This window comes from Notechis scutatus, chromosome 1 (genome assembly GCF_049901735.1).
Source record: "Notechis scutatus isolate UNSWTSFEM ecotype Mainland chromosome 1, rNotScu1.2, whole genome shotgun sequence".
NCBI lineage: Eukaryota > Metazoa > Chordata > Lepidosauria > Squamata > Elapidae > Notechis > Notechis scutatus.
In genome coordinates, this window is record NC_142009.1 from 225,129,546 (window position 1) to 225,143,360 (window position 13,815).

Consider the following 13,815-nt stretch of genomic DNA (forward strand, 5'->3'; position numbering starts at 1 on the left):
CCCACAGAACCAGTAGTAAAAAAAATTTGAATCCCACCACTGGTAAGCCATCAGCCATCCAATCCCGTCTTCAGCAACCGAAGCAGGAGGTAGAAGGGACCTAGTCCAACTCCTGGTCAAAGAGGAAGCCCTATACCAGGGGTTTTCAAACGTGACCAGCTTTAAGACTTGTGGACTTCAACTCCCAGAATTCATCCTCTAGTCATGTTAGCTCAGGAATTCTGGGAGTTGAAGTCCACAAGTCTTAAACCTGCCAAGTTTGAAGACCCCTTCCCTATACCATTTCAGACAATAACATAGATTAACAGAGTTGGAAGGGACCTTGTAGGTCATCTAGTCTAACTCCCTGCACAAGCAGGAGACATACCATTTCAGACAAGTGGGTGTTCAGTCTCTTGAAAATCCTCCAGTAAAGAGGCACCCACAACAAGACTTGCCCATTTATTCTTTGCTGAAGGATAGAGGATGGCTTTCTGAGGGAGAGTGTTGCAAAAGATTATTAGATTGATGTTTTAATAGGAGGCCTTTACTCTTGGGTATCTCAGGGTGGTACCCAGCATATCAGTGCACCTGACACTTACTGATTTTTTAAAATAATTTTAATAAAGGGAAAGAGAGAGTTGCACCAGGTTGCTGGATGCTATTTATTAGGTTTATATTCTGCCATGATTAGGTGTGACTCTCTGTGGTTTACAAGATTTTTTAAAAAATGACTAAACTTCCATCATAAACTAATTAAAAACACCTAATTGGAAAGCCCTGAAATAATTGAACACAATGGATCGAAATATATGCTATCATGTTGAATCTATAGCTATATTAGTGGCTAATTCTGGACCGTAAATGCTCTATGAAAGGGCTCAGTTTTTAATATTTTCCTAAATTTGATCAAAGAGGAATCAGTCTAATTTCTACTGGAAGGCTGTTCCAAAGAGCCAGCTCTGTTGCTGAAAAGTTTCCCTGCTTCCCTCCTGTTTATTTCCCTAGAAGAGAGAAATGATCAATTATTTCTCTTGAGACTGACTTTTTTCCAAATCCACCTAGAGATAGCTAAGGGCAAAGCAATAAAGGGCTCTATAGGTTAAACCAACATTTTGGGTTCAAATACCCAGAAGTCTATTAGAAGCCAGTGCTGGGCCTGAAGAACAGGTGTCATTTGCTCCCAGCTACAATAGTAATAGCACTTAGATTGATATACCACATCACAGTAATTTACAGCTCTCTCTCTCTCTAAGCAGTTTACAGAGTCATCATATTGCCCCCGCCCCCCAACAATCTGGATCCTCATTTTACAGACTTCTTTAAGCAGTTACCAGAAAGAACCTATTGCCCCCAACAATCTGGGTTGTCATTTTACCAACCTCAGAAGGATGGAAGGCTGAGTCAACCTTGAGCTGGTCAGGATGCAGATACCAGCAGGGGTGGGCTTCAAATTTTTTAGCAAGGGGCTCTCTGCCCTAATGACTGGCTGGATGGGCATGGATGGGTGGTCATGTGACTGGGTGGGTGTGGCCAATTCGACATCGTTTCTTTGCCCTAATTACACACACACACACACACACACACACACACACAAGTTGTTTATTATTTCATGCATTTAATACTTCAATAGAAGCCTGGGTGAAACCAGGTTTAAGAGCAGTGACTATGAGAGGGATCTTGGAGTCTTAGTGGAGTTTCTGGTGAGTTACGTGATTCTTATTATTCGGGAATTAATCCCTTCAGAGGCTAGTGGCTATGTTATCTGATTTTCTCAATGGCTCTCCCTCGCAAGCGCTGAGTGGATTGTTTAGCTTGCAACACTTTTACAAGGTATGAAATGCTCTTGGCTGAACACCCAGAAGTTCAATTAAGCCTATTAAGAGCTTTCCCTTGCTGCTTGTCTTTCTGAGGTTATTGGGGGCTCTCCGAGCCCCACAGAATCTCAGGTAGGGGCTCTCCCGAGGCCCTACAAGCCCCCAGCAGCCCACCCTTGGACCACTTAGCATATGGGCCACCATTTTTGGACCAGTTGCAGTTTCCAAGTTGTCTTTAAAGGGAGCTCTATGACCAGCATATTGCACTGGTCCCGTGGTAGTAATGAGGATTTGGTTTAATATTCTTAGGTCTTCTTGCATTACTGGTGCACCAAAGGAAATGCGGCAAATATCCCATGGCTATGGCTTCTAGCTGCTATTCTAATAGAAGCCATAAGTCCTGGAGCATGCCAAGTGTTTATTTTGCCCCTATTTTCTCTGGTTCTGCTATGCTGATGATTTCTCTTAACAACACCCTGTCCAAGTATTCAAAGTAATCTACTTTCATTTAATTAGCCCTCTCATTCTCCCCTGATGCTGTTTATGACTGACTCATATTTTCTGAATGTTAATATAGTTTCACTTCTTGCTTCAAATTTCCCCTAGCCTTTACTTTATCTAAGTAAACCTCATCTCAAAAGCTAGGCTGGCCAGGTATTATGGTAGGACCTGGAACACGCTAGTTGGGGGAAGGTTGCTTATATGTGTATCAATAGAAAAGTATTCTTTAAATATTCTGTCGTGTAATCCAAACAGCGCAATCCAAACCCAAAAGGAGAACACTGGACACTTGAGAAAAGTCAAAGATGAGAAGAGTTTTCTTTTCTTTTTTTAAATTTTTTTTTTATTATGAATCTTCATTGGAGAAGACTTCAAATAAAGCCTAACTTAATTTATGTCAATTTATGTATAGAGAACCAGATAGATATTTGCCTCCTGTATCCTATGATTGGTTGGCATTACAAATCAACCGACCCTCCCCTTATACTGCAACATTTTCTTGCAGGTTTGACTAGATTGTTTCTTTCTATCCATCCTGTTATCTTTCCTATTTATGCAGTGCAGATTCCTGGAGGTAGGTCCACAGGCGGTTATCTTTCTTTGAGTCACTATAAATGGTGCCATTATTGCTACTCATTATAATTCTTTGAAAAAGTTACCATGTACAGACGAGATAATCCAGTCCTCAGTATGGGAAACAGCTGCTGTGAAGACTTCAAAGAAAAGGACCAGCAACCAGGATTAAATGCAGCAGTTGCATTTTAATTGAAGGGATGTTTAAGCTGGGGCCAGCTCTGCCATGCAGTAGGGTGAAGTGATTTGCTTCAGGCAGCACTTTATGTATGATAGAGAAAAGAGAGATTACATGTACCAAGGACAAGTATGTATCTCATTTGGTGCAGCAAAATTTTAAAGACTTGCCCTAGCTGGGCTGGGCTGGGAAATGGGTTTGCATTCCACTTTGAGTAGCAAAATGTTTTGTGCCACCATTGCTTTGGGCATTTTAAAGCCTGGATAGTCAGGAAACATGATGGTTTGCCAGACCATGTGAAATAGCCTTTTTACAACAAAGGGTGAGGAAGGATCTTTCTTTATTCCATATTAGTATGTCAATGACCATTGGAGGAAAAAAAACATATTAATAGCCAGATAGAGGTGTCCTATTTTAGTCATCCTTTCCTACTAAACTGTGGTTAAATAGGTATTACTTCTGCTGCAGTCTCAATCTATTCTGCACTTTGAAGGCAAACAGAATAATCAAGGGACAAAAATAGTCATAGAATAGACCTTGAGGAAAAGAAGCCAAGTATGTCAAGGGAAGATATAAGTGAAGTACATAAAGTTATACCTGCTGTAGATTAAATGGAGGCTACGTTTTTTCTGTCTTCCACAATGTGAGGTCAACCAATGAAGTTGGACGGTAGACGATTCCAGATAGCTAAAAGAAAGTACTTCAAGGACACAAAGGATAATTAAACTATAGATTTATTATTTTAAAATGCTGTGATTGCTACCAACTAGAATGGCTTTAATTTTGGCTATATATTATCTTCAATATTAGAGACAACAAATCTCTCAACACCAGTTTTTGGGGCACGAGAGAAAAAGTGACTACTCTCTATTCTCCCATTTTGGGAACAGGATTCCATAGATTTTTGGACTGACCTAACCAAATTATGTCCACAGTATAATGGCAGTATTTCAAAAATTGTTTTATGCAATTTCTTGGCCTTACTAGAAGTAGGTTCAGAAAGGAAGGGGTATAACTCCCGTGAGCACATTTTCTTTGAAAAAATAAAGAAGAAATCTGAAAAAGGAGCAAATCTAAAAGAGGTAATAAAGATAAACATTTTTAATGCTTCTGTTTATATAGCTTCACTTTACAAAGGAAAATTCAAGAGAAAACTCAAGGAAAACATGAATGTAAAATACTGTGCATTAAAGTGTTACCATTTTTACAGTAAAAGTTAAATCACCAACATAAAGGACAAAAGTCAATTTTTGCAAACTAAATAAAAGTAAAGGACAGCTTTCTGAAATAAACAACCATCCTTTATAATAAAGGATGTATAGTCATTAAAGGTACAACTTAAAATAAAATTTGTTTCAGAAAAGTCTATAGCCCTGAGATTTCCCTGGAGTTCTAAATTTCTTTTTATAGCCAATACCAAGACACAATCAATTATAACTATTTCAAATAAAAATTGGGAGGCATTTTTTGTTAGCCTGAAGGCTGCACCTAAGCACACTCTTCCTCTCTCAAACACATGTATAAATCCCCATGGAAGAACCCACAATCCCCATCCCATTCCACCAGCAGTCAGCAGATCAGCTAGCTGGCAAGGAGCAGATGATCAGCCTCCTGTTGTCATTAATTATAAAAGAAACAGTTTTTGTTGGCTAGCTGCTCATACTAATTAGCTGGCCACTGGGGAAGGCGTCTGCTATGCTGGTTATTTCTGTCTGAAACTCAAACAAACAAATCACATGGTTCAAAATCAGTAATTTTCACTTAAAATCTCAATAGGACAAACATGGGGGTGCTTTGAGGGATTACATGCTGAGCATAGAGTGTTCTTCAGGTTTTTAAAAAAATAAAATAGCAAAATCTTGAATAAAATAATTCAGGGAATTCTTTTAATAGTAGCCCAGCTGTGAATGATGGGACTGTCAGTTTCCCTTTCCACAGAGATGGGTTTTTTTCTGGATTGTTTTTCTCCACAGCCCTCACCACCCATTCGTTTTTAAAATCTATTTTTCTTTCTTCGTCTTCCACTTCAAAATTCTGTACAGTTTTTTATACATGGATCCTGCCAAAAGATGCTCTTTTACATACTTACTTTCCGACATTGTGTTGGAAAAATGCAAATCACTGAAAACTATCACAGGCTCTTTTTCATGAATTCCTACTCTGTTGCTAGCATCAGTTAGGTCAATCAAAGAGCAATTAGTTTAATTAAATCTCTTTCCTCCACCCCCCCAACACCCCACTCAATCTTTAATACTATGTGGCAGGGGGAGGTTTGGCTATTGAGCACTTTTTAAATATGCAAATGTGCTTTGAGACTGTGGGTAACATGGCTGCCATGATGTCTGGTCCTCCTCAGAAGGATCAGATGTCAGAAGATAAACTGAATAAGATAGCTCAATATGCCCTCACTAGTCCCTTAGGATGTTCTGTGTTGTCCCATACAAATGTATTTCTTTCCTTTTTTCCAGAACACATTTTTCATGGAATATTGGACTGTACCCCTCCATTTTATGTGTTGAAAATGCCTATGGGCCCTATGTGGGACTTAGAGACATACTATTATAAACCAGGGAGCACTTTGCTGACTGGGGAATTCTGGGAGTTGAAGTCTGCCAGGCTTAAAGTTGCCAAGGTTGGAGACCTCTGTTATAAACTGAGAGCTTATGCACTGGAGACAAATTCCTTGGGTGTCCAATCACACTTGGCCAATAAAGAATTTTCTTTTCTTTTCATTATTAAAGATGTTGCCAGAGGCTAAAACTTCATTTTGTCTCATGTCATCTTCGCTTGTAATTTTTTTTTAATTAAAACAATTGGCTAAGATTAAAAGATGGAACCAGGGAGCCCTATCAGTGCCAAGGAAAGTGCCCCTAGCACTATTTTGCCTAGTTGACACCCAGGAGAAAACCTTTTCTTCATTTGATTTCCATTACATTCCAGGGCACCAACTGTACTAGAATGCAGCCTGTATATATGTATATAAAAGAACCAAGCCAGACATTAAACACCATTTTATTGACATATTTGGGATATTCCTCCTCTTTTTGAAAAAGCAAATTGAGGTTGTGGGGGATTTTTTACACATTCTTAACATTATTTTCCACCTAGAAATAATCGCCCTTATTCTACTGGATGCCAAAGTTTGGATACCTCTACCTTAAAGTGTATACCAAGAACTGTAGCAATGGAGACCTATTTGTGATGAGGGGGAAAAGACCAAGTTTCCCCCATGAGGATTTTTTTACCTTGTTATAAAGGACAAGCTGCTTAAGTGCAGCAATTTGGATCCACTCTGGTTGGAAGGCAAAATAGAAGTCAAGAGACTTGGCCTCTTCTCCCAGAAAAAGGCTCTGAACTGCAACAGGAATACCACAGCAGACTGTAGTTTTTATGCCAAGAGGTTTCAACTCACAGACAGCCTGTCCCTGATCTTGGGCTTTGACCTTGAGAACCGGTATTTTTAAATGAGCCTGCAAATTAATTAAATGGTAGTGCAACTCTTTTATATTCATAATTAATAAAAATGTATGCAGCAGGCCTAAGCTAAGTATTTTAAAGATGGAGTAAGCAGATCTGTTTCTGTTCTGCATCTGAAGTTGACTATAGTAGAAATGACAGTGGTCACCAAACTTGGCAACTTTAAGACTTGTGGACTTCAATTCACAGAATTCTACAGCCAGCTTCACAAGTCCACAAGTCTTTAAAGTTGCCAAGTTTGGTGACCTCTGCCCTAAAACCATAGGATTCTACTTCATGGGGAACCTAGCACTGAGAAGGGTGTATCAGCTGGGGGGAAAATCCCTGGTCACTTTTGACCACAAGGGACATGAGATCATTGAGTTCATCGGAATCAGCTAGATAGCAATAGGGTTTTGCTCTACTATTTACAGGTGTCTAAATCATTGCTTTCATCTCTATAATCATAACCTTAGTGTAAATGGGCTCGGCTGGGTGTTTAAATATGGTACATCATGACAGTAGCTGGCTCAGCAGTTTCCACCTAGGCAAAGATCCATGTTTTTCTCTAGCTAAGGTGGGAGCTGTTATTACTAGGGGCTATGACTGGGCTATAACCTTAGAGTTGTACATTTGACCTTCATGTAAACAGCTGCTGTTCTGTAATAGGTGCCCTCGTTCTAGAGAACAACCACAAACCTGCAATCTACCCAGTAAGTTTTCAAAACAATGCCATCAGCTTGCTCCTACAGATGAGTACACCAGTACCCAGAAAGAACAGAAGGATAAAGAGAAGCAATTTAGATAGGGCTCTCTCTAAACTTTGGGCCAAGAAAGTTGAGAAATCTTGTTCCTTACAATATTTAAGACAGAGGTCTTCAAACTTGACAGCTTTAAGAGTTGTGGACTTCAACTCCCAGAATTCCTCCTTCAGTCATGTTACCTCAGGAAATCTGGGAGTTGAAGTCCACAAGTCTTAAACCTGCCAAGTTTGAAGACCCTTGTTTTAAGATTATGGATGACGTATAGCTAAATGGGTAGAATAAGTTTATTAGGTTGAATAAATGATTCACCAAACTTAGCATCTTTTGCCACGGTAATCGGGAAAACACCTGTGATTTTAAGTCCACACACTAGTTCGAAAAGTGATACTCAAATTGGGTGCCCCATTAACTAATATTTGATGGGATGCCGAGTTATATTAGGAATTATATTGGGAATCTGCTAGACAGGCTTCCTGCCCAAAGCCAAATCTACATTATTGAGTGAGGCCCATTGATCAGATTTTGTCCCAAGTAAAAACTTTTACTCCTAAATTGTAATGCAAAAATCTGGATGACTCTTAGTGGGCAACAAAGAGATACAACATAGTTAATCTTCTCCTACAATCAAATAATCCATCAGAAGATTACAACCCAGGCAAAGTACGCCTATCCTGAGAACAAACCAGTTTTTCCTAATCCAATGGCCTGTTAATGTATTTAGTTTGCAACCCTTGGGATCTTCAGCCAACTGGAAAGGAGTTCTATTTGTAATCCAAACTGGAAGATGCCAATATGAGAATGGTAATGTAGACAAAAATTAATTCATTGATAAATATAGGTCTATAGTTATAAACCAAAGTTAACTGCATGCAAATCTAATAACTCTTTTCAAGTACCTGATGGGCCCTGGACTAAAATGGCATCCTAGCAACAAATGGCATGCTAAAATGGCATCCTACTCCACAGCACCACTAGATTTGCAGGAAACTTTCTGGTCAGAGTCCTTCATATAAAGACAGAGATGGGCAGAATAAACAAGATTCAGGAATTTTAACAGAATGGTTCTGAATTAGTTCCTCTAAAAAGCAAACTATTAATTTCTATTTTGAGATTAGTTAAAGTAACCATCACTGATCCAGTACTTGTGTCTTTTACCCTTCAAGTAGTCCACCAGGAAACCAAAATTATGAATAATACCACTTTTATAACAAGATAATGTAACAGAATCTTGGAAGTTTGGATGTGTCTCTCCTTTCCCTACCTTTAAGTTAAATAGAATTAGGGAGGTTGAGTCTGAGATACTTTTTGAAATTACATTCCTGCTTCAGACTTGAGACCTGTTGTCCATGGTTATGGCTCTTCTTCTTGTAGCTCAAGGTTATTTTTACAAGTCATTACAACTTGCTTTTTGCCTCCTCAGAGTAATACATCCAATCAACCCTACTGGAACTCCATATAATATTTTAGGCTGACCATAAAGTAGAATATTTTCTTTACATATTATGCAAAGGACCTCACCAATGTGCCCAAATCCTTATGGTATGCAGCATTAAAAAGCAATCATTTCAGATTTATTCTACACTTCAATATATGGATTTATCTTGCTTCCATCTAGCATAGAGTGGCCTATTCCTGGGATATCATCTTGACATGCATCTATCTACTTGATTAAACTTTCTGTTTATACAGTATAGGAACAAACTCTACATATTAACAAACATGCATCATCAATCCAACTTTTATAAGTTTTACATATCTATATATATAAAGGTGAAATACCATTCACGAATCATCACAAAATCTCCAGAACCGTAAAGCCTACAAACTTGAAATTTGGCATGTATGTTCCTCTTGGCTTCTAGGTGCTCACTAAGAAAGGATTTTTTGAAATGACCATCAGAGCATTAGTATTTCCTATATTGTTATTAACACGCTCTGATGCTAGGGAGTTCTACTCCCCCTCCCCACCTGAAAAGAAATCTGTTCCAAATGCAAAACACAAGCAGAGGAGTTTCAGTTTCAGTTTTAGTTTCACAGCAGCAAACAGCTTTAATACAGAACAGTTGAGCTAAGCCATGCCCAGGCTCCTTGCTGTCTTCTTTTTGCTGAAACAGTTTCCAAACAGCCCTCAAATGTCTCACACACTGACAGGATGCTATCCAAATGAATACCGATGGATGCTAGTAGGCAGAGATAGAATTCCCCCCCCCCCTTATTTTCCTCCCCAAAAACTAAGCCTGACCACATAGTTTCGTAGTGAAGCACGGGTATTGAACTAATTTAGGCTAAAGCTCTCTTTTTCCGGGTGCACTGCTGGACCATTGTTTACAGTTGGATCTCCTTTTCCTTATCTTTCCAGAAGAAATAAAATCTTCCCATATAAAGACGACATTCCAGAAACGGTTGTTGACAGTCCCTCCTTTCTCAGACCTACATAAGGCAAGAGGTCTTCTCTGAGGCAACCACCGCTCTTTGCAATTCCTGACCTCCAGAGATCTACAAAACTCACTTGTTCCCTTGTGGTTGTAGAAGATGTCTAACGACAGTAATATTTTGTTGAGTTTTCAACTCTGACTGACTTTTACTGACCTCCATCTTGGGAGAGGTTTAGCTTTCTACTGTTGTCTTCTTGTTATTGTTTTTGCGTGGTCCTAGGCCTCAGGGATCAGGCACTAAAAAGTCGACTGATGGCGAAAGGCAACATCGACCTCGGGGACGCCCTGGCCGAAGCTTCCGCAGCCGAAGCCACCCGGAAGTCAGCAGCCAGACTTCGAGGGCAGACAACGGGGACCACACTGAAACCCCCGAGACAAGCCGACGAGAAACCACCACACACCACGGGGACCTGGACTCCGCCTCCGATACCACGGATTTCCAGGAGGAAGACGCCCACCGACTACAAACAGGACGGACCGGGCGAGATCAACGGGTCGTAAGTCGGGAACCAGTGCGCCGGGTGCGGGGAAACCACTTTCGATCCGAGTGCCGCTTATCGACGCGATCTGCCGGCAGTGCAACAAGAAGGGCCACATCGCCCGAGTTCTGCCGACTCAAAAGACACACAGCCCCCGCCGGCGAGAACTAAGCAACCGGGACGAAGACGACACCCCCGATAACCAGAGATCGCCAAGCCGACTATCGCTGGAGCCGAGACAACCGAGGACGACTGAGCGGGGAAGGCCGACAGAGAGAAGAAACCCACCAGACGGTCACCATCGGCCATGCCGAAACCACGGATCTGCGGGGACTATAAGGCCACCCTCAATTGCGCCCCTGCAACAAAGCGCCTACCCCGTCCCAGTAGTGCAACACCTATTGCACTCGCTGGGGGCAAGGTCTTTGCGAAGCTCGACCTGGCGCAAGCCTATCAGCAACTGCCGGTCGATGAAGAAACCGCCGAGGCGCAACAAACAATAGTCACCCACCGGGAGCGTTTCATTGCAACCGACTCCAGTTTGGAGTCAGCGTAGCCCCAGGAATTTTCCAGAGCCTCATGGAGAGACTGCTGCGAGGAATCAAGGGGTGGTTCCCTATTTTGACGATGTATTGGTGTCAGCAGCCAACCAGGAGGAACTAGAGGGTCGCCTAAGGGAGGTACTAGAAAAATTCAAAGGGCCGGACTAAAGGTGAAGAAAGAGAAATGCCAGCTATACACAGAGCAAGTCGAGTTTCTGGGGTACCTCCTAGACCGACATGGCATCCACCCAACCGAAGCAAGGTCAAAGCCATAAAGGAAGCCCCCACACCCAAGAACAAAACAGAGCTGCAGGCATTTCTGGGACTGCTAAATTTTTGCAATGTTCCAGCTCCCACGACACCACCCTCAGCATAGAGACATTGCCGACCTACCCATAACCGCGCCAGACATTGCCCGAGACTAATAAAGACAAGCGCCTGGCGGGTATTACATTGGGTAGCAAGGGGATGGCCAGAGAAAGACAGCGATGATGCATTCAGGACATTCCGAAACCGGCAAACAGAACTGTCACTACAGAAAGGTTGTTTGTTATGGGGGACAGGGTGGTCATACCGGAAAAACTGCAAGGGAAGGTATTACAATTATTACACGAAGGGCACCCGGGATTGTGAGGACTAAAGCTTTAGCCAGAAGCTATGCTTGGTGGCCAGGTATGGACAAGGAGATCGAGGCCTGGGTAGCCAAGTGCTCGCGCTGCCAAGAAACCAGACCAAATCCCCCGCAGCACCAATTTTAGAATGGGAAACGCCCAGGGGACCATGGTCGAGACTCCATATAGACTTTGCCGGGCCCACAAAAGGGAACACATTCCTCATCACGGTGGATGCTTACTCCAACTGGCTGGAGGTAAGCAACATGAAGACCACCACAACAGACGCAGTAACCAAGGTCTTAAACAAACTCTTCGCAACCCACGGTCTCCCGGATGTCATCGTGTCAGACAACGGACCCCAGTTCACCTCACTGGAATTCGAAAGATTCCTAGCGGAACGAGGCATACGACACGCACTGACAGCGACGGCGCATCCGGCGGCCAATGGTAGGGCAGAACGGATGGTTCAATTTACAAAAAGAACCCTCCAAAAGATCGAACACGGGGACATACAAGAAAAAAATAAATAAAATGCTCCTAATACAACATATCACCCCTAACACAACGACTAACAAAAGCCCGGCAGAATTACTAATGGGGAGAAAACTAAGGTCACCACTGACAGACTACACCCCACATACAACCCGGAAAAACCCCCGGACTCATCTAGCAAGCACCGGGTTTTTGCACCAGGCGACGCAGTCTATGCAAAAAACTTACCGGAGACCCACTATGGGTACCGCAACTATAACCCAACTGACAGGACCCCACTCCTACCGCTACGGACAACCGACGGACAAACATGGAAACGCCACATCGATCAAATAAGATCAAGAACAAAAACACAACCGACCGCCCAAACACAGCACACCGAAACACAAACCAAGGGGGAGGGAGACACAGAGGATCAAATAGGAAAACCAGCAACTCACCAGCAACACCGCCGACCCAGGAAGGAAAGCAGGCAGCTCACCAGCCCGGAAAGCCAGGCAGGGGGCAGCAGCACCAACCCGGTGACCGGGAGGAGTGCAACAAGGGCCAGCCCCTTCCAGGAGGTTCCACACAGGCCAAAAGTCCCACAACCGGGGCCAACCACAGCCGCAAGCAAGAGAAGCGAGCCCCGCCTACCTACGGGACTCGTCGAGGCCACCAGGGAGGGGCAGTCTTTCATCGAGCCGCGAGACCACGGATTGGTCGGCGAGCGCACTGATTGCCTCGACCCCGCGTTGGTGGAACCGGAGATTCAGCGGTCTGCGCCCCCTGCTCGGAAAAAACCGCAGTTTTTCCTTCAGCCACTGTACGAGCCAAAAAGACTGAAACCACGACCAGCTTTCGGACCACATAATATAGATTTTTATTTCATTGTTGCATGTATATAATATGTTGTAACCCACCCAGAATCTTTTGAGTTGGGAAGGCTATAAAAAGTGTCGCTTTCTATTTACTTCAAATATTTGCATGTATTTGATATAGTATTAAAAGCAAAAAAAATGATTTTTTTTAATGCTCTACAGTTAATTTGCTGCAATAGCTGACATTTGATTTATTGAGATTTAGCAACCTCATTAACCAGAAGAAAAGCTGTAACAGGCAAATGTGAAACTGAGAGTGCTTTGAAAATTGAATTTATATAGCAGCTTTCAAATCAAACCCTTTAAATGCAAGTTAATATGTTGTATGTATTTTTAAATTGTGCTGGAGTAGAGAAGAAAATTACATACAAAGTGTTTTAGCTGTATCTCTCTTTTTCTTCTCCTCAGTCCATTTGAATTGTGGTAATACCGAAGGATTATGCATGTCTTCAATTGCATAACCTCTTTGTGCTAGATAACAGCTTCCACCTAATAACCACATTACCTGGCCAGGCCCACAGCCTTCCTATCTAATGAATGACCATAAGAGCTGCTTTAAGAAGAGCAGATGTTTGTGGGGAACCTAAACACGCACACATCAATATCTGGTCAAATGTGAAGGGAAGTGCTTTGATCTATTTCCAAGCCTTAATTACATAATTGGTTCCAAGTGAAAATATCCCCTTCCTGCTGCTGTTTACTAAATCCAGACACCCAACTTTAGAGTTACTTGAGCAGGTCTGCATTTCACCTTCATTTCAATTTCTTATTCTGAAATAGCTATCCTACCAATCATAACGTACAGCAGTAACTTTGTACCACTTTAAAAATGAGGTGGATGGAGACCCCTCCACCATCCTCACATAAACAGCAAGTAAGCTTGCCTCTAGGAAGGCAGCCTAATTAAGTGAAATTGCATATCAACTGTACTCTGATATTCTCTGAAATGGGAACATGCAATTCTGGTGCTCTGTAAGTATAGACACAACAGAATATGATTTATTCCTATATTGTAGCATGCTAAGGGTTTTTAATGGTTTATTGAATAAACCACAAGTGGCAAATTTGCATAATATCCAGAAATCATGGTTTAAAAACTGCAAAGCCTGGGCTTACATTTCATTA